Source organism: Excalfactoria chinensis, chromosome 7, assembly GCF_039878825.1.
Source record: "Excalfactoria chinensis isolate bCotChi1 chromosome 7, bCotChi1.hap2, whole genome shotgun sequence".
Taxonomy (NCBI): Eukaryota; Metazoa; Chordata; class Aves; order Galliformes; family Phasianidae; genus Excalfactoria; species Excalfactoria chinensis.
The window spans coordinates 28,858,380-28,884,482 of record NC_092831.1 but is presented as its reverse complement, the minus strand read 5'-3'; the positions used below and the strand labels follow the sequence as shown (position 1 = coordinate 28,884,482).

Sequence of the window (26,103 nt, the reverse complement as noted above, 5' to 3'; positions counted from 1 at the left end):
TGAACGCTTGATCTTTGTGAAGTTGCGCCTAAAACTTGATGGTCATGACTTGTTCTGCCTGTAAATGGGAAACAATCTTGTACCTTTGTAGGAGAAAGAGGTCTAGAAAGGATATTTCATCAGTGCTCCTTTGCTGGTACATCAGGCTTCAGCTTTTCTCCAATGTTTTATGTATTGCCTATAGATATTTTCTTTAAATTATTGAGAAATAGCGTTTGAAATGCTCATGCCATTTTTATACCATTGATGCTCTTTCATGTCCACGAATATTTGAACTAGAGGAGATAATTTGTCTGGTCGGATTTTGTCTTTTTTTCCCCCAGTTTTGGTGAAGTTTCACTGAAGGATGCTTGATGATTGAAAATAAATTGTTTGTTTTTTGATCATTTTGAGGAACATAAGCTTAAGGCACAGTTTGTCGTCAGTATTCAATGCTCTGTCTTCTCCCACAAGATTCCTTAGTAGATGCATCATCTACTAAGCAGCTACATTGCAGCTACTTCTGGAAATTTCACAAGACTGTCTTTCCAGTCTCTCAGGTGCTTTCCCATTTCTGAAATGCTTAAATTGCAATACATCACCGTGAAAGAATTAATAGGCATACAAATGGTAGATTTAAGATGTCTTTAGGATTCTTGGTGGCAAATAGTTTTATAGGAAATCCTCCCTTCTCTTACTTCTTTTAATGCTTTGTCAACATTCAGATTCTTTTACTAGATGACTATTGTTTTCAATAAAATTAAGAGTGACTTTAAGTTTCCTAAAACAGTGCCCTGCAAAATGACAATTATTAATAATTAAAGAAAATAGAAGAATATTTGACTTTTTGCTCTAATGAATGTTAAGCTCAAGTACTACTCTCTTACTATTAAATAGAATCACTGGATTTTGTTATTAAATCAAAGCTAGTACCCTCTTGGCAATTCAACATCAGAAACCAGAATGTTTGATATATCTTAATTTTTCCTCCTAGGAAAAATTAATTTCCTCCTCTCTGAGTGTTCTATGGGTAACAATATGAGATGTGATGGACACGTTAAAGCATTTTGTCCTTCGCCTCATCTAACTTAATCTTTTGCCTTAAAAAGGGCCGCATTTCTGACAAAACTTAATCTCCTATCATTCCTGGCCACACATCCAACCTATAATGTTATTTGACAGTAAATGCAGAGCTTCATCAAATCACTCATCTTCCCATGTTTCAGCAATAATTTTGAGGGAATCTGAGTAAATTACATCTTGAATGGTACAGCTGCTCTCCAGCAGCAGAACTAATGAATTGTCATGACTGGGAGAAAGGGAGAGGTGCCTCGCATCCCTACTCTCAGACAGCTGACAGGATGATGTCTGATCAGCTTTAGTCACCGTCCCTAATTACATGCTGAGAAATTAGAGCCACTTTCAAGTTAATGGCTGGTAAACACCTTGTGACAATTATAGCATCTCAGTTTTAGAAGGAGATGAGAAGGACGCCTTGTACTGCTCCGCTGACACTCCGGTGGTGGGTGCTGAACCCTAATTAATGTAAATGGGGCTCACCCTAGAGGCTAGTGGGTCTTTTTAGAACTCCTTGTAGTAGCTTTTTATTATCCGTAGCCTTCTGGTTCCAGAGTCATTCTGGACTGAAAAATGATGGACAATGCCATCACGCTTTTGTTTGTACAGACCTATTAACACTTTAAAGGTAAGTCTGCTCTGTCGTGAGCGAAAATCTCATTGTTCTCCTTTGTAGAATTTTCTGAGTAGGCAGTGCCATTACAAATATGGCAGTGGTGCAATGCTTATACCAACAGTAAAAATCATTTGCGTTCTGTTTATATCTGAAGAATACTGAATCTAGTATGCTAGTTGTACCTTCCGAATGAATCTGAGCAAACTGTGAATACCAACTAAAGCTACAGAGCTCTGAATCAATCCTAGTGCTTTGTAAAAGCAAGAGTACCTTGTCAGGTTTGGAAATGTTAATGGACTAGCTGGCAGACCTGACTTGAATTAGAATTGCAAAATCAAATTTCACTGTGCTCATCATTATTTTTCCTCTTTTCCTTCCTTCCTTCCCTTCCTCCTCAAAACCAGCTTGCATAAATTGTCTGGTACGACAGAGCAAGTACAGAATGCAGATCTCTGATATGCAGACTAAGGTGAAAGCAGTGAGTGTGAGGAAGGTAGGTAAAGATACTAAAAATTGAATGAATTCAGGTGGGATTTAAGTATGAAATACTGTACACTCTCCGTGCTGCTTTAGTGCTGCTCAATATTTATGACCTCTGGAATTTTCCTTTTGGGCCTGCTGCAGTATTTATCCCCTCTGCTGTTTGAGAGGCAAAATCTAAAACCAGTGTATTTCTTAGTATTCTGATACTGGCCTGTCGAGGTCAGTATTTTGTCAACGAACAACAATTAAAATATGTAAGAAGAAAAAAGACCTGCATTGATGATTTTAAAGCTAAGGGAAATCACTGAGTTTTTTTATATCCAGTAAACCCAAGTAACTCAATTGGTTTAACTTTTAAGAAAGATAACCTAGAAGGAATTTGTTGGCAATTATGTGAGCAGTTCATCAGTGAGAAAAAGAAGTTGATGGAGAGGCCTCTGATTTGTCAGAGAAAGGCATGTCTAAACCTCATTGGAGTGGTTTTCCCAAATCAGAGTTGTTAGTGGAGGAGAAAAACAATGAGTTCAGATCTACGCACAGCATTACTTTTTGTTTTTTTAAACCTCTGGAGGTGCTCATTCATGCTCCCAAAGACTCCAAACTGGTAGAAAACAGTAGGCAGGAGTCAGTAAGCAGTCTTATCTATTAGACCACCTCCTTTGGAAAAATTATGGACATTTTGTTTTTTTTTTCCTCTGATCTCACGCAACTTTTGACTATTTTTTGACTGTCACAAATGAGTCCTGAAAGATGAAATTCAGTTGGATCAGAACATCTCTCAAAATCACAAATGAGAGGAAGTCTTTGGCTTCTACGTCCATGGTTGTTTCATTAGACAAAGTCAGGCCAAAGTAGTGAAGTTACTTAAATCTTTGTGTAGAAGTTATCAACAGCACCATGATAAATATCCATGAGACCATCTGTGCAATTTGTTTGCTTAGCCTCTTCCCTAAGAGATGGCATTACTCTTAAATTTCACTTCAAAATTACTAAGAATTATTATTTATACCTTCATTTCTCACTATCATAGTGTTAATTATCACCAAAATTAACAGTTTTCCTGTATGCCTTTCTAGGGGGAGCTTTACATTTTTGAAGTAATATAGTATTGAAAAAGGGTAAGGGGGTTATTCAGAAATGTGCTGCTCGCTCCACTTCTGTGAGTGTGTTGTGTGGCTATGATCAATAGTTCCATGAGGTTCAACAATCCTTCCATTAAAGCATCAAAAACTTGACTCAAGTTTTCCATCCAAGCAAAATTATGCATGTCAGTTTTTTTCTATATTTTATCCCCAGATTATTCAGACAAAATTAATAGCAATATATCAGTAAACCTGCAGTTTTTCAAGGTGCTCTTTTTTGTTAATTTAGAAATATTTACATTTAGTGTTTGGATTGTTTTATTCCGTGATTCCTCGGTAAGCGTTAGTATGCCTACAAGAAAAATGTTATTTGAGTTGGATTAGGAGTTGTTCTTGTAGGTAATATAGAAAAACTGCTCTCAAGGGGAAAATGACTACTTGAAGATGCTTCCCATGAAGTACTAAGATGATCACCATCTTTCTGCTGTCGCAAAAAGCCATAAAAGTATTTGATTTGTAAAAAGAGAGCTTAAGCTTGCTAAGGAGTGAATATAGTTTTGTTGGTATCCAGACCTTTATTCATTGAGTTATTTATTTTGCTATAGTTTATGTGCACTTAAGAGCCGTTTACAAGACAATGATACCGATTAACATACAATGACTTTTTTTTTTTTCTTCCAGTGGTAGTAGCTGGATGGAGAGCCTGTCTGTACTTATTCACAAAGCAATTGTTAACATCTACTGGGAGCATTACAGCATTCACAATGTAAGTAAAGAGGTCAGAAATGCCAGTAAGCTGAAGTAGTGACGTAGAGAAAAAGAGAGTATTTTAATCAAAATTAATGACTAGCACTTTTTGTATGTTAAGCTCTGTGTAATAAAATGGGTGTAATGGATTTTTCCTTACATTAATATGCTTTAATTGTCAGAAAACAAAGTGGTTGCATGAAATCATAACTCCTGTTAGGAAATATTTAAGTACTGTTCTTGACCAACTCTTCACAGACCTGGTGGCAACTGGAAATCAAAGTGCAGCCTTGCTTTCATGTTTTCTCAGTGGTACTTAATGGTACCTACACTGACTGAATGCAACATGTTCCAAAGGGCACAGTAAATTAAGGCCTTTATTAACCAGCTTTGGTTCTGGGTCTCAATTAATTAAAACCTTGACAGGTACAAAACTCTTAATAGCTTTCTATTAGAAGCAGCTACACAACATTTCTACGCTTGCATGAAATAAAACCAAAGCAGAGAAACACCTGTTAGTGCCCAAGAACCCACTGGAATTTATTCAAGAATGTCCTGCATAGATGTGAGGCTGTTATTATATTTGTTGTTTTTTTTTTCCTTATAGAAAATCTCATCACCTGATGCGTCACCGCTCCAGTTGTAGTGTTTGCAGCCATTTTAGACACGATGGCAGACGATTCATCACGGCCCAGTTTGTTGAGCTGCTTTCCACTGCTGTAAGTTCTTGAAGTAGTTTCCTGCATTTCAAAAGAGCGGAGGCTCCTGGGTAGTTAGCTCAAGTGACAGACCACCAGCTGCAGAGGAAGATACATGACAGAGGCAAGGACTTCATGTATAGCCTGGCACCCTGTTAGACTGGTAAGTGGTGAAATGCTATGTTTATCTTTCCACGATCTGCAGCATGTTCTTTTCCTCAGAATAAAAAAGAAGGGAAAAAAAGGAGAAAATGTTCTTAGGGGAGAAGCAGCAGCTACACTGAGCTAACTTGAAGTTGTTAAGATGCTATAAAGCTATAGTTTTTCTTAAATCTTCCTTAGAAACGTACTGTGTAGTTTTAATAATGCTTAAAATCACAGATACCACTTTGTCACAGAGAAGTTATTTTAACATTGGTAGGATTTAAGACTCCTCTGAAGAGGTAATTTATACCTAACATATCTACGTTTGATTTTTATGCAGAGAGATCATTTTATGCAATGGTCATTCAGTGTTTTCAACAGTCCAAACCGGAAGGGCCGGTACAAAATTTACCAGTAAGATAACAGTGTCACAGAAGAACATTAATTGCTTTGAACAACAACAAGAAGAAAACAACCTAAAAAACATCGAATTGCTCCAAAATTCAGGTAGTCAGTTTCATGTGGAAGCATGTTTCTTATCATCAGGTGCTTTTCTTAAATTCAGTTCTAGGCTTTTGCTTTAAAAGTGCTTTTCAGTTCTGTTCCTCTGTTTGGAATATACTCACCCACATATCTGAGCTGCTATTTCCGGTGTAAGATCAAAGCTTGTGGCAGTGCTACTGCAATGAAGTTGATCTTTGACATTAGGTATCGGGAGCAACACCGTGGTGTAGAAATAATGAGCTAAGAGGGCAGCTTTGTTTTTTCAGGCACTGGTGTTGAGTGAGGAATCCTAGTGCAGGATGAGGGCACGCTGCCTTCTGGTGCATGCATCTACCAGGCTTAAGGCTCATCTGCAGTGATGCTGCTGGCGGCAAAGGCATTTGGCATTAACTGACCACATGTGTTGTGTGGAAGATGTCAAGTTGTATGGTGAGAGGTGATAGATAAACACTGATAAAATTCTACATTTATGAGGCAACTGAAATAACTCAGGGTAATGCTGTATGTTCAGGCAAGGGAGCCTCCTGGATGAAGCAGTACTCTGTAGCAGTGTCTCTAAAATTGTAGGATCTTTTTAGTTGGCAGGGACATTCAAAGGCCATCTAGTGTATATTCTGTGCAATGAACAGGGATGTGCACAGCTATATCAGGGCACTCAGAGCCTGCTACAGCCTGACCTTGAAAGTCTCTAAGGACAGGGTATCCACCACATCACTGAGTGACCTGTGCCACTGCCTCACTACCCTCACTGTAAACGACTTTTTCTTTCTAATGTAAATCTCCCCTCATTAAATATGAAGCCATTTCCTTTTGTCCTGTCACCACAGACCCTGCTGAAGAGTTTGCCCTCTTCTGTCCTGTATCTCCCCTTTAGATACCGACAGACTTCTCTCAGGTCACCTTGCAGCCTTCTTGTCTCCAGCTCACTCAGCGTGTACTCCCAAGGGAGATGCTCCATCCTATGGATCATTTTTGTGGCCCATCTCAGGATGCACTCCAAGAGATTTTCAAGCATTTAACATTTGCATGTATATAAGGGTGAGTTTAGAGGTTTCTATTCTTTAATACAAATTACATATAATGTGTGTCCACATTAATATGCTTCTAGGGTCTTATGCCCTGCGGATAACATCGTACCCTTTGCCTACCTTTTGAGCATGTGTCCCACTGCCATTACCCACTTCTCGTATTAAAGCCTCTCTGGTACAAAGTCCACTCGCAATGGTGTGGTTATGGGGGCATGTTTGGTTTTCCCAAGAGCTGATGGGATGCTGTTTTTTCAGGCATCTCTTAAATGTTCAGCAGGATGATGAGATGAGCACCTGCCTGTCTCCACGGTCTGCATAATCTGTATTTCTGTCTGTGGTGCACTGTGCAATTCTTTGAGGTGGATGAGAAATGGTCTTGAATGATGAGGGAGTGCTGGAAAAAACAGAGATGAGAAGTTCCTGCTGTTTCTACTCCCATCTCATTTTTAAACACGGATGGACAAGGGAGAGAATAGCAAGGGGAGGGAAAAGAAAGGATTTCGGGATTGCAAATGTTACTGTGCCTGTAACATGCTATTTTTCAGCTCCAAAAGAATTCTCTGTAATGCAGAAATGATGTGGTTTACCCAGCAGAAAATAAGTGTTGCTGCTGTATTGTTTTTGGCAGGAGTTGGTGGTTCATCATTTGGACACATCAGGTACTTTCTCTGTGGCTGTCGTGTAATTTAAAATGACAGTGTTGCAAAATGATGGAGTATTGATTGGAGGAAGAATTCTAGCAGGGCTGGGAGCATTCATCTGAGCAGCGCTATTTTGAAAGTGAGTTGGAAAAGCACTTTTCTTTTTGCTAATTAATTTGCTGTGCTCTAGCTCTGATTCGCCAGGAGGGGAACTAGAAATTGAGGAGTACCTTGCAATGTCTCTGTTGCGTTTGGTATTGTATCGGTAGCTTTTCCCATTACCACCAATTTTGAAGACGTCAGGGTGGGACACAGCTTTTCAGGCTGAATTTGGTACAGAGGTATAATGCCACTTCTTTAGTAAGTACCTTGTATTGCTGTTGAAAACAAGGAGATTGCCTCCACCTACAGTGCCTTTCTAAGACAACCCCCCCTAACCTTTCCAGTATTATTGATAGATCATAGTGTTGGCTGATGTACTTTTTTTCTTACTGATCCTCTGGTTGGTTGTAATACTGCAAAGCAGGGACTCAGTTATTACTGTGAACTATTTGGCAGAAGCAAGCAGATGCAGACAAGGTGAACTCTGTTCTGCCTAACTTGATGGAAGCAATAGCATGTTTTTCCTTTACCAGTAGCAATGCCAAGGCTTTTTTTATTTTTTCTAGCAATGCTTTCCACTTGAGCAGTACTAGCTGTTAATGTTCTTTGGCATCTGTATTTCTATGTACCATAGTACTATTTTCTTAGAATTAGATGGTTCCTGAGTAGTTTCCTGGCTTAAATCATACGAACTGGGAAGCCAAACTGGTATGAACAGTCTTTGTGTGAGAGATGTATTGCTGTAAGGATCAGGTTGGGACTCTAGGAGCATGATTTCAATGATCACCTTGACATCTTGCTTAATTCATTAATTGGTGTGTGAGATGAACATCCTATCAAGATAAGCAAGATAACTGTATTTGTTCTGGATTCAGTGTATCTTAGCTTCCTCTAAGTGTGACCATTGTTACCATTCTTCTACCTTTTCTGTAATACAGTGTGTCGTGTATGCTTAAGCATCTAAGCAGCATCAGAAAATGTGGCTGTGGTGGCACGTGAGCAATGCTACTGACAATAGGAGAAAACAACCTTTGAAGGTCAGGTTAGCACACATCCAGAAAATATCTGTCATGCCCAGTGAATTTGTCTGAAATTTGATCAATCCAGGAGAATAAATCACAGCAGAAAGCGTGAATTAGAACTATTCCTTACAGAAATTCCTAATGGAATTTGTTTTATGGAAGCAGGCTTAAATATTTATATTAGTAGTAGACCTAGCGTGCTGGAAGGAAGCTTGGTGGGATATGTGCAACACAAAAGAAATGTGGTGTGCAATGCAGTGTATTTTTCCCTGTTCCCCACTATCATCCTCCCAGAGATGGTACCAGTGGAACAATAGGAAAGTGTAGGGGCAGCAGGAAGAGCAACGTGTACATCAGTGGTTCCAGGCAGACGAAAGCTTTTCCTCTGTGCTGTGGAAAACTGGATGGCTTTAAATATGAGTAACTACAAACACTAATCGTACAAAGCTCGTTTTGTATGTCTTGGTGGCAGTATTTTATTTTACGTAACCAAAAAGAAATGCTAACCATCTCCGTAAAGAGACAGTATAGCAGAAGGGAAAGGAGTGAATAACTCCTGAGGGTTGCTACCAGCTCCTTGTAGTCCAAAGCTGACCTAAGTTTAAGAAAAAAGTAATAAAATAATCAAGACCATTTGTCATAAAACTAAGTGTATGTCATGGTGCCAGTTATCTTAAAAGAACAAAAAAGAAACAAGATTTCTTGAGAAATAGTAAAAGTCATTGTAAAAGTATTAGATTTATTCCAAGGTTTCTCTGGGTCTAGAACATAGAATTGTTTTCATTGTTTATAGGTCAGGGCAAAGGGGCAAGGAAACCGTCAGTGATTTGTCCTTCAGCTGTGCTGGTCTGTGTAATGAAGTCAGTGTCCTGCATAAATTGGGAGAAGGCAAAACCCGTCTAAGAAAGCATCGTTTGGTGTTACTGAGAGTATCTAGGATAACCAATTAACAACAAAGGGTACTTCTAAAAAGCAGTAGTGAGCTTGCACAGGTCTCTTCCCTTGAATAGCAAATGAGAGATAACCCTTAACTCACAGATCTGCTGTGCACTCACTGAACCAATTTTGGCTTTCATGGTCTGAGTTAACATGACTTTGAACCATCTGTGGGCAGGTGGAGGACAAAATCTGCTGCAGCATTCAGCTTGAGATTATTTTCAGCCAGAATGCTGAACTTAATACACGATACAATTCCTACTAAGTGAGGGGGATGGCTTGGAAGGGAAGGGGGCAAGCTATGTAGCTGAAGAGAAATGTGAAGTGCAGCTGTATACGCTGCATAATTCTCTCGCTGTTTGCCTATATTCATTATTGCAATAACAAATCCGGATAGTTTATCCCTATCTTTCTTCTGCTATTTTTTTTAGTCACCTTTATTCCAAGAATTTGTTCTCAATAGTTTTGTTTTGTCTTTCATCCACAGTACTGAAGGACAGAGTTTCTATGCAGAGTTAAAAGCGGTGTAAATCCACAGCAATTGTTAGGATTGGCTGTTGATTACTTGCCTGGCAGTAATGATTGCATTAGCTCCTAGCAGTAGGTCGTTGTTACTTTGGTGTCAGCCATGGTTAAGTTGTGGCGTGTAAGTTTTGTTATGCCAGCGTAGCTTCAAAATCTCCAAATCAAACACAGCTTTATCCCAGTTCCTCTCATTTTTTTTTTAATTAGCTAGTATGTAGTGGGCTTTTTTCTGTTTCATCCCCTTGTTTTTTCAGATGAACTAAGATCTTTGATGCTCCCATTAGCTTGCTCTGTGGTTGGATCACATGAACCCAAACCCATGGGGCTCTGAAACAAGAAAAGCAGTAAAAGGTAAAGACTGCAGTTAGGTAGAAAGGAAAGGACATGTTTGTCAATATAGGCTGCTCTGCTTTTGATGTTGAGAGCATAAAAGCATAAAGATGAAGTAGCGGTGGCATTTTCAACACTGTGTTTCAGAAGTGGACAGTGTGAATCTTATAGCTTGGTTTATGATTACTCAGATTTGCTTTCAGACGTGCACTCGTTGCTCTGTGCTCTGCTATGGCAGGCATGTCCACCCCATGGCCCAGCACCTGCACTGTGGCTGCCCCTGCCCCATGCCATCATGGCAGCAGCTCTTCTGGCTCAGAACCAACCAAACATTGGTGTGCTACGAACCCCTTCTGGGCTGAAACCAGGGCTCAGGAGGGTGTGGTGCAGCACCAACTCACATAGCAGGCTTAGGGCAAATAAGTTCGTGCGTTTTGAAGCTTTGGCTGAGTCCTGTTTCGAGTTTCATGTTTGCAGAAAAAATCATCAGTTCTTTGGTTCGTTTGCAACTCCATTTTCAGTCAACATAAATCCATTATTTGTGAATTTTCAAATGGAATGATTTATGTCTTCACCAAACTTTTAATAGCTTCCTCTTAGCAGAGGGAAACATCTCTCAGTTCATGATCACACTTCGTTCACATCGTCACTTTTAAGCTGTCTGATGTGTGTTTATGAAAAGCTATTTTGAGGGATGAAGCACAGGAAGAGTAAAATTTGGCTGCTCCAAAGTAAAGCATGCTGTTTCATTCTGTTGGTCCATGATGTCAGAGGCGAATGGTGGTGGTATGGCAGTAGATGTTGAACCTTCCCACCAGTGTGCTGTTACATGTTGGTGCTGTGTGATAGATGGCAGCGCAGGGGCAGGCTGACAGATTAGCATCTGGCATGGAAGTGCCCGTGAAGCAAAGGTTGAATTATTTCATGCAGAAAAAGTGTCACCAGTTGACATTCACTGACGCTTAATGAGTATGTATGGAGACCAAAAAGTGGAAGTGAGCACAGTGAGGTGGTGAATGGTGTGTTTCGGCAGCGACAACAGGGACAGTGGAGCATCTCTGCTGCTATATGGATGTTTATAAGCATGGCATGCGGGCTTTTGTTCACTGCTGGTGAAAATGAACAGCTAACAGTAGTTGGCAATGGGGAAAAATGGTGTTTTGTAGTTGAGAATTTGCTCCGTCAAATAGCGTTCTTGTGCTTTCTGTTTTAGTTTCCATGGAAATATACAGGAGGCATTACTTTTGGAGTGACCCTCATGTATGTGGCCCAAGACAGTTCCTCTTCACTCACTGTGGTTCAGGCAAGCCAAAAGGCTGGACATGTTTGTGTTTAGAGCCTCTTGTTTTTGCAGAAGCACTCTGGGGGCTGTTTTAAGCTGAATGTAACAACTGCTGTAGCTGCTATTTTAGTGCCTTACATTGTGGATTGGGATTTCATGTTGTTTGCATTTATTTTTAAGAGGACTTTGGATCTTACTAGAGGAGGTAACTTGGCCTTTCACGTACTGTATCTCGATCTGATGATGTTAAGATCTTGCAGAGCAGTAAGAAAAAAGTCCTACTTTAGATGAAGCAGTTGTTCAACTCATTTATGAAATCAATCAATGGGTATGATTGGCTGGCTTCCTGTGGAGCAGCTGTAAACAAAATCAGATGAAATTTCTATACAGTAAACTATGAAGTCTGAAAGCTTGTATTCAGTTTCTAGGCACCAAGTGTTATTTTTGTATTAGATATAGTGGTAAGATTTTGTTTTAAAAAACACAGCTAGTTGTCTTGAAATGGCAATAGGTGCTGACTAGATTTCTTTGCCTTAAAACTTACAGCTTTAGTTTAAGAACCTTCTTGACTGTCCATCTAGCTGTGGGAAATATAAACTGTGTTTAATTCCAATATTATTCCTTTCAATTTTTATATCAATTTCCAGAGGCTCTACCTAAGTGTTAGGCTTCCTTTATAAAAGCGCAGGCAATAAAACTGTTCCCGCTTCCAGCTTGTATGCCTCAGAGCTCAGGGTTTTTTTTGTCCTAACTGTATCATGTTTTTAATAAAAAATATTAGCTTCCTTCACAAACTTGTCTGACATAGAGGAGAAAAACACCTTTCACTCGAAAGAAAATCTGTTATATTTAATTATGAAAACAAATCATTGTAAGAGAAGACAGAAAGCAACAGGAAGAAAAATCTGGGTAGCGGCAAGCCATAAAAGCCCCGGTTAGTCACCATTCTGGAAATGGATCTTAATTTTTGTGGTAGAACTGAGTTTTGAGTAGTAGTTGCAAGTAACTAATTTACTGCATATTCAGTGGAGTTTAGATCTTGTTCTGTCAAATACCAGATAAATCCTGTACTAAACAGTAAATGGTTCCCAGCTGAGCAGTGTCTCGTCTTTCTAAAGTACCAATCACTGAAGCTGGAGGAGCTCACTAAGCATCAGCACATTCTCAGTGGGTAAATGGAAACTGCAAAAGCAAACAGTGGCAAGCAGTATTTCAGGACTCTACTTTTGAATATGCAAGGGTGGAGCCATTTTGCACTATGTCAGGGAAGAAGATGGAGCTGTGAGTGATGCTTGCAGTTCAGCTCGGTGGTACCTCACAGGCTTGTTGTTCTTAAGAGCTTTGAAACAAGTTTTTTCAGAGCTTCCATACTTTGGGAATCTCCAAATAAAGAGAAGCTGCTGGTCACATCAGTGCTCAGGATGGGGAAACAAGGAGATGCTCAGAGAGGTGGAGGATACCCAGTCCCCTGTAAGATCTGAAACCTTTTGAGCAGTATCTGGTTGGCTCCGGGACCAGAGAAGTAAGCTGTGCAGCTCAGTTTCTCTCTCCTCTTCCCAAGCAGAGGTACAGGCATGAAAAAAAGTTGCAAAGTGAAAATATTTGGCATAGTTAAAGCTTTTGCCTTGTGTTTTTCAGTTTCCTAGTTGAGTTGCTTTCCTTCTCCTCTATCTTCAGCTGCTCCAAAGGATGCCTGGAACAAAATGGTCTTCAAATGCTTCTCTCTGCTAACACTAGTGAGGTAGGAGGTGAGTTACATGGGACAACTAAAAGGCTCTTCCTTAGTTGAAGAGGAGTCAGTCAGGCAAGAATGAATGGTGGCAGCATGTTACTGAGAGCTTTGCCAGGGAGAGCTGCCTTGCAGCTGTGCCTGTTGAGCAGCCAATCCACGGTGTCTCCTCCCTCCTTTAGCCAGAAGTCAGAAATGTTTTGTCAGTCCTGAAACCCAGATCAACAGTCAGGAATCTGCAGGTCAGACAGTTTCTGCATGAAATAAATGTTCCGATTGTATCACAAATGAGAATTGCAAACACTGTAACTTCAGAACTAGAAACGGTCAGCTATCAGCATGCCTTTCAGCTGCCTTGTATATTAGTGAAGCTGGAAAGAAATATAATGTTATTTTTAGAAGGTATTTGTATGTTTAAAATGACACTTGTGTAAGCAGCATTAGATACTAAATGGTGCTGCCTTAACTGAAATAGAATTGCCATGAACAAAGACCAATCTGAAGAAAAAAAAATGCAGTCCTGTAGGTTTGTTGCTTTGTTTGCTGTGTGCTACAGAGAGTTTAAATAAGAAATGACAGGATCATTGCAGGACAAGTCTGCTGCACCTGATGATGAATAGCACAGGTCAATGCCTAAAGGAGCACCGAGCACCCAGCCGCGCAAGTCTCAGATGCCAGCTGTGCTGGTACTCACTCTGGTTTGTCAGCAATTGGAGTAACATAAGTGATAAAATCTGCACAGTAGAGGTTATTAATGCCAATGTTCTGTCTGCTGTCTCACTGCAAAGGTTATAACACAGTACCTTCTTTCCCGCTAGCTAATGCTAAAGAAAATAATTGTTGGGTATGTTTTCTCCAGGGTGTTCTGCTAATTCCTACATCAGCTCTCCTCAGTCTGGTTTCCAAAAACTCAATGAGTGCTGTATCCTGAAGTTAGGAGCCATAGAGAAAGGCAATTCTGACTGCACGCCGCCCATGTGCCTAGACGGGTATGTACAGTGAATCAGTTGTCAGAAATCTGAATGTGTCATAGCTGGGCTGTGCTGAGATCTGCAGTCTTGAAATGTACTGTAATGGTTTTCAGTTTCCACTTATGGTAACTGCTCCTCTTGAGTGCTCTTTACTCTGTCTTAAGGTGTTTGTCAGATGCTAACAGTGCAGTCCAACAGGGACTGCAGTATGCTCTGGAACTCCATCTGTATGTGCTGAGAAATATGTTAAGCTAAACACAGTGGTGTTGTTCACAACTGCTACTTAGAAAACATATTACCGAGAAGGGCGATCACTGGAGTCATTTCATCAGTGCAGTTTTGTGCATGCTTTTCAGCTTGCTTCTCCAGACATCTCTATCTGTGTGTGTTGTGGTAACCTCAGCAAACCTTTTGTGTGCATGGGAGAACTGCAGTCCTCCTCTTGGTGCATCTCAGGGATGCAATTCAACGGTGCGCATTACTTTTCCAAATGGTACCAGTGAATTTTGTCACGGCCATTTGCTGCATGCTTTTCTAATCCGTGTTAATGAATGGTTTCTGTGAATGCTGATTGTGTGTGTATATTGCTAAAAGTCTAATGATGCTTTACTCCAGCTCCGCTCTGCCTCCATCTCCGCACCCAGCAGTTATAAAGGCAGGGAGTTTCCCTCCTCAGTGAAACACTTACTGTCAATAGCAATATTTTAGAGGAACAAGCTTTTATGCAAAGGTCAGGGAATTTTGTAAGGATCATAATTGCTTAAAGGCTTCGTTAACCTTTACAAAATACTTGCTGCCGCATCACATAACATACGATTAAATGACCATTAACATTCAGAGTGATTAATGAATGTAACAACCTCGAGATATTACAAACAGTGTTGATGCTTCCCAGTACTGATCTCCCAACATGAGCCGTACTGCAGAGAACAGACCTAAAGTATGATGTTCTGCCAATGATGATGCCTAGTTTCTGTGGTGTGCGTGATCCAGGAAAGGTGTTTACCCGTGTTAGTGTCCAGCGGAATGTTAGGCTGAGGTGGCACAGTTGCTTCAGTTTCTTTCTGCAGGCATTCCAGAAACTGGGTCACAGATAACAATCATTTAAAGGGATGAGTCCTGTCCCTTTATTTTGAGGAGATACCACAGACTGGGATCGTGCGATCTCCTGAAAATCTTGTTATCCGGGTACTGGGCTCATGGTCCATGTTCTGTTAAAGAGACACAGAGAAATTAGATGAACATCTTTTCAGGCTACCCATCCAAACTAGTTTGGCCAAAAGAAATTAAGCCTTCTGTGTGCTATTAACCTATACTGGTTATATATATATATAAGGCTGGTCCAGTCTCAGCCTTGTTATTTGTGGTTATCTCTAGCATTCATTTGTAGCAAGCTGTCAGGAGCTCTTTGTGAAGTCAGCAATTGACATGACGTAAAGCAGACAAGTAATGCATTGAACAGGGAGAATTCCACGCTCTGTGAACCAGTGACACCATTACAAACTTGGAGAAAAAATAATGCTATGCACATGGAAACAGAGGTAAACATGACCAAGTAACGTTAAAGATAACACACGTATTCAAGCTGAATGCAGCAAAACTGTGGTGCTTTGAGTCTTTAAGTTAGTCTTTGTACTTACATACTGGAGAAGGTCATCTGAGGAGCTCCTCCTTGCTTCCTTTATTCAGGTTGTCTGAATATGGAGCTGTAATCATTTGTTTAAATCTTGTCCATGGTGCACTTGTGGCTACGATATCCAAACTAGAGGTAATAAATATATGAAGTATCATTTAATTATACAGAATTACACATAGATGAGAAACCAGGCTGGATACTACTGACTTAATTGCATTAATACTAATTTCAGATGTAATGGAAGATGTGATTTCAGTGTCAGGTTATTGTTGCTGTTGTTGCATTTGTTTTGAGTGGGTTTGGTATTTTGTGTTTTGGTATTCTTCCAATTTAAAGTTTTAGATAATGTTTAAAGGTGCACATGCAGTTTTGTGTGCCTTGAGATATAGTTCTACATAGCAAGCACCGAGCATTTCATTTTTTGCTAGTGAATTCTCATGTTATAGGTGGAGAGCCATGCCCACAGAGGTCACAGGCCAGCTTATCATAAACTTTTTTCATGCTGAGAGGATTTCCATAAGAAAGAAGGAGCTGAACTACTCATTTTTGCTTGTTCATTTGTATTCCAGCCAATTTAAGGTCACTTGCATTGATCTGAATTGGAGGTGTGCCATAAACATTGCTTTAGAAGTCTTCGGTCTCTCTTTCATGGAAAAAATAGGCTCTGATCTCCTCATTTTTCTTTTCTCTTGTTTCAGTCCCTTGTTTACTAAGCAAAAATGATAGTGTGAGAGGTGATGGAGAGGGCACAGCAGCGTGTCAGGCAAAAGACCCTGAAGCTGATCCTCTGAAACCTGACTGAGATTACAGTGGGCAGAAGGAAGCAGACAGAGGGGGAGTCAGAGAACTAGAAATGCAAGGTGTTGAGGACTGTCTGAATGCCAGAAATTAGTTACAGTCGTGGACTGTGTTTTAACTATATGAAAGAAAACACAGCAATGCAACATGTGATCAGCATACACAGCTATGTCTTAAAAGGGGGGAAATTAACCTGCTAAAAAGACAGTGGAAAGTACTGAATGGGAAGAGCAAATGCTCTCAGTGAGTTCATCAAGAGACGAGTGTTATTCTCCAGTCCTTTGAGCTGCAAGTCAAATCTTGTACAGCTTCCAGTAAATATCATATACCAGCAATGTAATAGAGGCGTGAAAGTGGTACTGAGGCGTTGTCAAATACTTGGATGTGGCCTTTCATTTATTTCCTAGGTAACTTGCCCCTCATTTTCTACGGTTTATTAAATAGATGGGTAAGCATGTGCATAATGCTTCGCTGAAATGAGATCTTTGATTCTCTCTCTGCTAATACCAGGCAGATATCAGCATCCACGTGTTTGGGCTTTACTGCAGAACTCCTTTATTTTCACTCTCTGTGGATGTTTCTTTGTTTCACTGTATAACTATAACTTGAGCTTGTTGTTTTTCTACGAGTCTGCGTGCCTAAAAGAATACCCTGCCACCTGAAAACAGAATTAAGTTGTGCTGAAATAAACTCATGCTTACAAAAGCACCAGGAAAGCAGTTTTTGGCCTATTTAGTTGTTATTTGCCAGTTTGGTTAAAATGTTTAGGGGAATTACTACCTGCCCATCCTCAGGAGCAGGAAAGAAAGGTGAAGTGGTTGCGTAGCAACATCACCTCCAAACAGCCAGGCATTGTCAGATATTAAACAGCGTTATAAAGAAGAAAAACTTGGCAGTTTGCACTAGGTTGAATATTTTATGGGAAACTTATTTTTCAGCCTACTGTTAGAAAAACTATTTCCCTTAAGCTTCTTTGCAGCATAGGAAGGGGCCTCACATTTGACTTCTTTATAGCTCTGAGAGCCAAAACTCACCTTGTGTGTATTCGAGAGTGCTGCAGTGATTTCTCGGTATCCCAACTTGTTCTGCAGTGAGCCGTGCACAGACTTGTCTTTAGATGAGGTGCTCCGTAGATTTCTGCAATGTGCCTGGAAGTAAAATCACGAGAGATGTCGGCCTTCCCAACAGCACATAATACGGAATATAACTTTGAATTATAAAGTGAGAAGCAGCACACTGAGTTAGGTAAAAATCATACTTGCAGCATTATAATATCATAATGTTCACGTACAGCATCAATCCCTGGCAGTCAGAGTTCACTGTGTGCCCTGGCCCTGTACTGTATCAGTTACTGCTGCTTTCACTGCAGAGACCTCAGGCTGCCTAGACCAGTGGCAATGCACTAGAAAAATCATCAGGAAATGTGTCCTGTGCTCATTTTCCTCTAATCTAATGAAATGTAAATAAGTAGAAACAAACAAAATACATAAAAGAGAGTTAAATGAGGTGAACTTAAGCTATGCAAAAATAATATTAAATAGACACGTATTGTGTTTTCTTTTTGAGGAGATCTTGTTGGTTTGAATCTGTTAGCCTGCCAAGCAAGTAGAGGGGAGACTAAAATAATCTTTTTTGGTTTTAAGGTTTTTATAACTTATCGTTCTTGGGCTGCTGAAATTTCTTGTTCTGCTCATAAAGATGTGGCAGTTCTCCTCTCGTTAACTGTTTTGATGGAGCTGGATGGGTACCTATTCCTACCATGCCAGTCCCATGCAGTACACTTTATTGTGCATTAGCCAAAACAACATAAGTATGATAAAGCACAGATAAGGAAAAGCCTAGAAAAAGGAAACCACTCAGGGTGTGATCTTACACCAGGTCCTGCACCACATGGTGGTGGGCATCCGTGCTGTGTTGGCTGTGCGACAGTGATTGCGCATTGTTAGTTTTGGAACGGAGTTTGTGTGTATGCGTGTGGGAAACTTAGATGGCTGTGATGGAAGTATTTAGGAGATTGGTGGACAATGCTTCATCTTTAAACTGATTCATGGACGGTGGCAAATGCCTTATTGGGGGCCGTTGCAGCAGTGGGGACAAAACAACTGGCAACGAAGGGGTAAACCTATTTGAGCTGCTGAACTGTGGAAAGACAATGCTACCCGAATAAGGAACATTGTTGTAAAAGTGTGCCATGTAGATGCTTGTGTGTCTAAAAGTAGGGCTACTGAAGAACAGCAAAATAATCATCAGGTCGATCGAGCTGCCAAAATTGAGGTGGCTCAAATAGACTTGGATTGGTAGAACAAGGCTGAATTATTTCTAGCTCGGTGGGCCCATGAGACCTCAGGCCAGCAAGGAAGGGATGCAATATATAAGTGGGCCAGAGACCGAGGGGTGGACTTAACTATGGATGCTATTGCTCAGGTTATTCATGGCAAAAGTATAAATATAGGGAGGCATGGCAGGTTGATTATATCACCTTGCCATGATCTCACAATGGCAAGCGTTATGTACTCACCATGGTGGAGGCAACCACTGGGTGGCTCGAAACATATGCAGTACCCCATGCTACTGCCTGAAACACCATATTAGGATTGGAGAAGCAAGTCCTGTGGCGGCATGGCACTCTGGAAAGAACTGAATCAGATAGTGGGACTCATTTCAAGAATTCCCTTGTAAATACTTGGGCCAAAAGTCATGGCATTGAGTGGATTTACCATATTCCCTATCATGCACCAGCTTCTGGTAAAATTGAACGATTCAATGGGTTGTTGAAAACTATGTTGAAAGCAATGGGTGGCGGAACATTTAGAAATTGGGAGAACCATTTAGCAGAAGCCACCTGGTTGGTCAACACTCAAGGATCTGGTAATCGTGATGGTCCCAACCAATCCAGCTCCCTGCATACCATAGAGGGAAATAAGGTTCTTGTAGTACAAGTAAAGGGCGTGTTGGGAAAAGCAGTCTGGGTCCTTCCAGCATCTGGAAAGGGCAAACCTCTTCAGGATACTGTTCTTGCCCAGGGACCTGGGTTCACTTGGTGGGTGATGCACAAAGATGGGAATGTCCTATGTGTACCACAAGGGAATTTGATGTTGGAGGAGTGCAGCCAGTAATTTCTTGTATATATAAGTAGAGCCTCAGAGATATATGAGGAATGTCCAATTAGGTGCAGGACTTAAGATAGGTGGATTAATGTTGAGGAAACTCTTTCCATATACCTGAATTAGGCATTCTGTAAGCAAGTTTTCCATCTGGGCTCTATATCGTGCACTGGCCATGCATGTGTAGAGTACACATGGAAAGAAGTATGATTCAGAGTGATTCTGCTGTGGTGGCTGGGAAAGGATGAGTGCACCTTGATGTGGGGGATGCCCTGCTAGCACTGCCTTTCTCCTCCACCGCTGTCATGTTCCTTTTTTCCGGCAGTTTTGCCATTTATTGGCTTGGTAAATGATAGTGTGTTAGGTTATGGAGTTTTGTTCTCAGCTTAGGGATTTGCATGAAATAGATACAAATTGTTAAGAAAATAGGGTCGCTGATTGCTCATAACTATATATGTGTGTGTATATTAAGCATAATGTAATGATGTGGAATAAGAGGTAGAATGTCATGGTTTTGTAATTTTGCTATCAGTATTCCACATCATAACATCATGTAAAGCATGGGTATTGTATTATATTGTGTTATCCTGTATTCTGATATAGTATTTAGTAAATAAGTGTGCCTCCTTAGATTGTTGCTGCTGTTTTCTTTTCCCTTTCCCTTTTTCCCTTTCCTTTTTGGGCCAGCGGCCCTGCAAGCCAACTGTCCCCCTGTCACGGGTGCAGGTAGATTTTTGGTTAACCCGTGACAAAGATCTTGTCAAATAAGTGATCCTGACGATATCAAGTAGCATGATCACAATCTTACTTGAGCTAATATTCAGAAGTGGTGTCAGTGGTTCCCTAAATCCACTGGATCAGGTCGTTAGCAATGCAATAAGCCAGCAGTCCTGTTTAGTCCTTTGCATGTAGAATATCTATCTGAAAATCTCTGGAAGAATACAGCGATACATAATTCCGTGTATTGTGATGTTCTGTACAAAGTTAAATATAATTTTTTAATGTATGTGTGTTGTATTTTTTCTCTCATGTTCCCGTTTGTCCTCCTTTTGATAACTATAGAAGTTACTATACAAAACTGACATTTCAGACATCCAAGATGTTGTTTTTATTACGCATTCAAATTTCTTTTGTGCACTGTTTCAATATGAGCAACCATCTCTTTGTTTCCGTATCTCTACAATTTCAGTTGCTACATGGCACTGTTACTTTCTGCATTTGATTTCTTTTTCTTTTTGGTTCTGTGGTTTTCTACAGAAGCAAGTCTGTAGGCCAGGACAGTCCTCACATTCTTCAGCTGCACTTGGACATTTCCTATTGAGATATGCATTTTGCCTTCATCTGCTTCTTGTCCTGCTGGCCCTTGAATCCTTTGTTAAAATTCCTGATGTACTCGTTTCAGACTGCGGGTGAACCTGATGCAGTAATGTTAATGGACTGTTTTTATGCATTTGCATTTCTATTTCTAATTTGCAAACCATTCATACTTTCTTCCCTTCTTTCGTGAAAGAAAATGAATGTACCCATAAATAGTCAACATTTTATTCTGCCTCTAACGAAAAAGAGTAACAGCAAACTGTAAGCCATGCCTCAGTGCAGCAGTTCAAATAAATACTATTACTTTATTTAACAGAGCAGTCATTGGGCACAAAGAGAAGAAATGAGACTGGAAAAAATAGGTGGGATAAAATGTGAGTATTCTGATGTAAAGGCTAACAGTCTGACTTTGTTTTTTTTTCAGTGCTCCATTCTGAGATGTCCGCAAATTTCACATGCGTGTGCCACGGTGACAGACACATTCAGCGTTCACAAACAGTAATGAAATCTCAAAGTAAATAACTGGCAAAGAAACTAGTTAGCACTATCTGGGGTATTGCAGTTCTACGGCAGCAATATCTTTGATTTCACTTTATGTAATACAATTTATTCGCCTTTGCTTCTGCCACTATGTAGAGTCTTAATAGGAGAATGCTCTCGGTGTCCCTCTGGGGATACACCGTGCTGGACTGTGAGCTCACAGACCACTAAGCTATTGGGTGGTCTTCCAAGATGTCTAGTATTTCCCAGCCTTGAGACAAATTATCAAGATTGTTAACAGAATTCTGTATCAGAAATTAATCCTGCACTTGGTCATGGCTCATAAAGCAAGTAGCACCAGTACTTGGAGGCCCAAACTGGGTAACAAGGAGGCTATGGAGATGGAAAGTGTTCCCCTCCAGATGACCAACTGCTTCGTGTTTTGTTTGGGAATGAGGTATTACTAATCCTAAGAACAGCAACTATGCTTTTAATCTCTTTCATTTCTAATGTACTGGAAACAAGAAAGGGTGAGAAGGAAGAATGGAGTTAAGATTTCAGACTCAAAAAGTTTGGTGAGAATTCCTCAAAGTGTTTCTGTGTTTATAAATATTTATGTGCTACCACAAACAAATTAAAGGAAAAATGTGTCAAAATAGTTCATTGGAAGCCTCTTTTCTGCCTGGAAGAAGGAAAAAAAAAAAAAACCATAAAGGGCTATATGAAAATTAATTTAAAAGTGTTTTTAGTGTCCTGTAAAAATATTGCCATAGTCATTATTGATATTTGCAGTCTAGGAGCCATGAGGATTAATCATGCCCCTAATTTCTGAAGCTATGAATAAGCAAAGTAATTTAGTTGAACTTTCGTTGACATCTTGCCAGCGTATGTGCTTATTAATGTGATTTGTCTGTTAGGCACATACTTTAGCAGTTAATTTAATACGTAAATGCCAATAAAAATTACTTATATGGTAATCTGTGGAATTCTGTTGCTATGAGAGGGGGCATCGTTCATTGAGTGCTGTTGTGCCTCTGAATTGCATCCCCAAAGACAAGGTACATAAGAAACACCTTCACTTGAAGGATGTTATATGATGGTCTTGAGAAAAGGCAGAGAAAGAAGTATTTCCATCAGCGATGCAGTATGTTTCTACCTTGAAATGATCACATACTAATCCACATTGCCCAGCATAAGGGTGGAAGATCCAGGTGGACCACATTGTCCAGACCACTGTCTATTCTATTGCAATGGCTAATAAGTGTAATGCCTTGCTTTGCGTTTTATTCCTACAGATCCAATAGATTCATGATGTCTGACAAAATCTTGTTTTTTTAACAGCAATGAGAGAGAGATCTCCTTTGTTACCAACTGCCAAGATACAGAATACATGCAGACTGCACTCAGCAAAGCCTTGTGACATGGAGATCCCTGCTGTGGATGCCGGGTGGCTAACATAGATTGCAGCCAAAGAATGTTACTTTGAAAGGTCAGTGTGGCTCAGTAGCCTTTGCAACTGATGTTTTTGTACTCGATGCCAACCTATACTGATTTTTGTCCTGATTTATCGAGAGGGAAGAAGCCCACAGATTCGAGTTAATTTTATCTGCTTTTGTCGCTTGAAATAAAGCGCTCTACACAGTACCTGGTAGTCTTTGGCAAAGTTGAAATTTTTAAATCCCAAAGTTAACATCTGGTTTAAATACGTTAAGGCAGACTCCTTGTGGTGCGAGACATAATGAGTAGTTTTGAAGTAGGTGTTGTGACTATCAGCTGAATTTAAGTGTATATTAGCTTCCCTAGTTAATCTGGAGTCCCAGTATATTAACTGAAGAGAAATATTTTGGCTATAATGAAATATAGGAAGATGTTGTGATGGTAAGGGCTGTCATGCAGAATACTCGCACTTTTTACTATGTATTTCTTTATATGTATGTCCACAGCACGTTCATATTGAATTATATACATGTGTCCAATAAGTATGTACAAGCGGGACATACATCAAAATAATGAGAGGTGGCAAATGAGCATATTAATGCTGATTGTTTTAATAGAAGGAAGTAGAAAAATGGATTTCAAAATGTAAGGTATGCATCAAATACTCAGGGAAAAAATAATGAAGGCTGGACAACAGACACTGGAGAATTCTGAAGAATTATTTATTTAAGTCAGGTGACTTAGTTTTAGGTTCATGTGGGGGTGGGGTAGAAATGAGGTCTCACTTCACAAAAGGGTGCAATCTCATGATGTCACTCCAAAATGTATTGTGCATCAGCACACTGGTGTCGTGGGTTACCCTAAAATCTACCTGCACCCATGACAGGGGGGCAGTCGGCCCGCAAGCCGCTGGCCCGGAAGGAAAAGAAAAACAGGGAAAAGGAAATAAATACAGCGGCAGCGATCTAAGGAGGCCCACTTATTTACTAAATACTATATCGGAATACAGAATAACACAATATAATACAATACAATTGGAATTAAGGCTAACGAATCAAGTAAAATAAGAGAGAGTGAGTCCCGAAACCGAGAGGCCTACTGTAACTCCAGGCGAAACGGCTGGAACGCTCCCACACGGCTCTCCCCCTGCCTGGCAGGATCCAAGAGAGCGAGTCCAGCACTGAAGTGAGATTATAGAGTCCTGGTCATATGACTGACCGTGGTGTTCCCTGGGACATTCAGTCTTCTTTCTGCGAGCAGCAGATTCGTCAAAATTATCTATGCTTAACATGATGTTATGACGTGGAATACTGATACCAAAATTACAATTGCAAAACCATGACAACTGGCATTACACAACTGCTTTCATTTAAATGCTGCTAGCAGCGTATTTACAGTGCAATACAAATGATACTGATCAAATAGATAACACTGTCATTTTTAAATACACAATTAAATATTTTATGATATACATATATATACGTGTGTGTATATATATATAATTTATATAAATTTATTATATATTTATTATTTATCGTTCTTATTTTAGGGTAATGTAGGTCCCATTGGTCCTCCTGGTCCTGCTGGGCCCCCTGGAGATAAGGTAAAGCATCCTCCATGACACCGTGTGACACTGTAAGCAGCAACGTTGCTGTTTGGCTCCTGGGGAGAGGAGGAAGTCCTGGTAACCATTCTTTTCCCTTACAGGGAGAGACTGGTCCAGCTGGTGCCCCCGGTCCTGTGGGTTCCCGTGGTGGTCCGGTAAGTGACATCACTCCTCTTTTCAGTATAATTTTAGCATGGTTGAGGTGAAGACAGTTTGCAACACTGCTGTCCATCCAGAGCAAAAGCAGCTGGAGTCCATAATCATTAACTGAGCGCATTCAGCTTCTGTTGGACTCACAAGCTTTACATCTGCTATGGACTTCAGAAAAATCCAAAGCTTTTAAACAGAGTAAAGAGATTGGAGGGCTGCAGTGACAGATCAGGGAAGAGTCTGAACCAACTGTTGGTAGATAAAGCAGAGGAATGTTTGTGTTTCATTTCCATCTTGTCATACAGTTAAATAAACGTACTAAAATATTGTTTCTTATATCTTTGATAAAACAGCCATCAGTTATATGTAGGGACTGCCATGAATTGTGGTCGTGGTTTATATAGGTGTAACTGAAATCATTTATTTATTTGTTTGTTGGTTTATTTATTTATTATGGTTTTCTGATAATTCCTGAGCAGTTTGTTTTAGAGCTCAGGAGCAGCAGTTAGCTTTGGTTGTTTGCCTTTCCTCCCAAGAATGCTAAGACAAAGAAACTCCAGCTTTGTTCAGAAGTACTCTATAACTTCAAATATGAAGCCTTTTTTTTCCTAACAATTCCTTTTGCTGACTTACTGCTTTCTACAGGGAGAGCAAGGAGAACAAGGTCTTCCTGGGCCTGCTGGCTTCCCTGGAGCTCCAGTAAGTATGAATATTTAAAAGCAATAGAATATGATTTTTGACTACTCATTTTTGGAAATTAACTTTCATCTCCGACTTACTTGCTACAACTACTCTAATGCATACTTTGATTGCAGACACTGATTTCCTTGCAAGTTATTCTGTACTCAGTCACACATACGGCAACATATTTGTGTTTTTTTTTTAATCTTTTCCATGCTAGTTGATTGATAAAACTCTTCCCTTTGAAAGATGATCCAGATAAGGTTTCTCATTGTAGCATTATTTTCTGTGTTTTAATTATTCCTTAATTTAGTTATGTTGCACCTTCTGTACAGGGCCAGAATGGTGAACCTGGTGGGAAAGGAGAGCGAGGTCCACCTGGTCTGAGGGGAAGAGGCTGGGCCCCCTGGAGCTGCTGGTCCACAGGGTGGCCCTGGTGCACCGGTAAGTCTGTGCCGCTCTTAAAACTGCAGACGGAGAGGCTTCTTTAGTCTTCACTCAACCTCAGGGTGGCTGGGCCCGAGCACAAGCATTTGAACTGCTTGCTGCTTAATGATGCTACCTACACTTTTTATCTGTTTTTCAAATTATTTCAATATTGCTTTCCATCCATATAGGGTTCGCCTGGTCCCCAAGGAGTAAAAGGAGAACGTGAATCTCCTGGAGGCCCTGTAAGTACCTCTTCAGTACAAACTGAACCTTTGCTGAATCTTTGCTTAATTATCAATGTTTCTTGTTCAAACATTAGGGCCCAAACAGGAAAATACTTCTAAGTGCCTGCAGCAAAGACAATGGGAGGCTTGGTTTGGGTTTTATCACCATGAGCGAGGATAGCCAGTCATTTTTTGTTAAATGCTTTGGCTATTGTTTTTGGGCAATTAAGAAGTGATATACCTTCTTACTATTTTCTAGTTGAGGAAACAGGGTAGTACGCTCCTCAGCTGCAAGCGTCTTCTACGACTATTACTACTGAGGAAAAGGAAGTCTGATGAAGTTCT

At 40.2% G+C, this 26,103-nt stretch overlaps 2 long non-coding RNA genes across 2 annotated transcripts; both read left to right on the top strand.

The window, feature by feature from the left end:
• Positions 1 to 6,993: 6,993 nt before the first annotated feature.
• On the top strand, positions 6,994 to 21,196 carry LOC140255083 (uncharacterized). The gene is made up of 4 exons (XR_011904377.1): positions 6,994 to 7,138; positions 12,874 to 12,944; positions 13,785 to 13,914; positions 21,176 to 21,196. It is a non-coding gene; the product is annotated as an uncharacterized lncRNA (long non-coding RNA).
• A 3,872-nt stretch (positions 21,197 to 25,068) lies between these two features.
• Positions 25,069 to 25,753, top strand: LOC140254620 (uncharacterized). Its single transcript, XR_011904268.1, has 3 exons — positions 25,069 to 25,123; positions 25,441 to 25,549; positions 25,723 to 25,753. It is a non-coding gene; the product is annotated as an uncharacterized lncRNA (long non-coding RNA).
• The last annotated feature ends 350 nt before the right edge of the window (positions 25,754 to 26,103 follow it).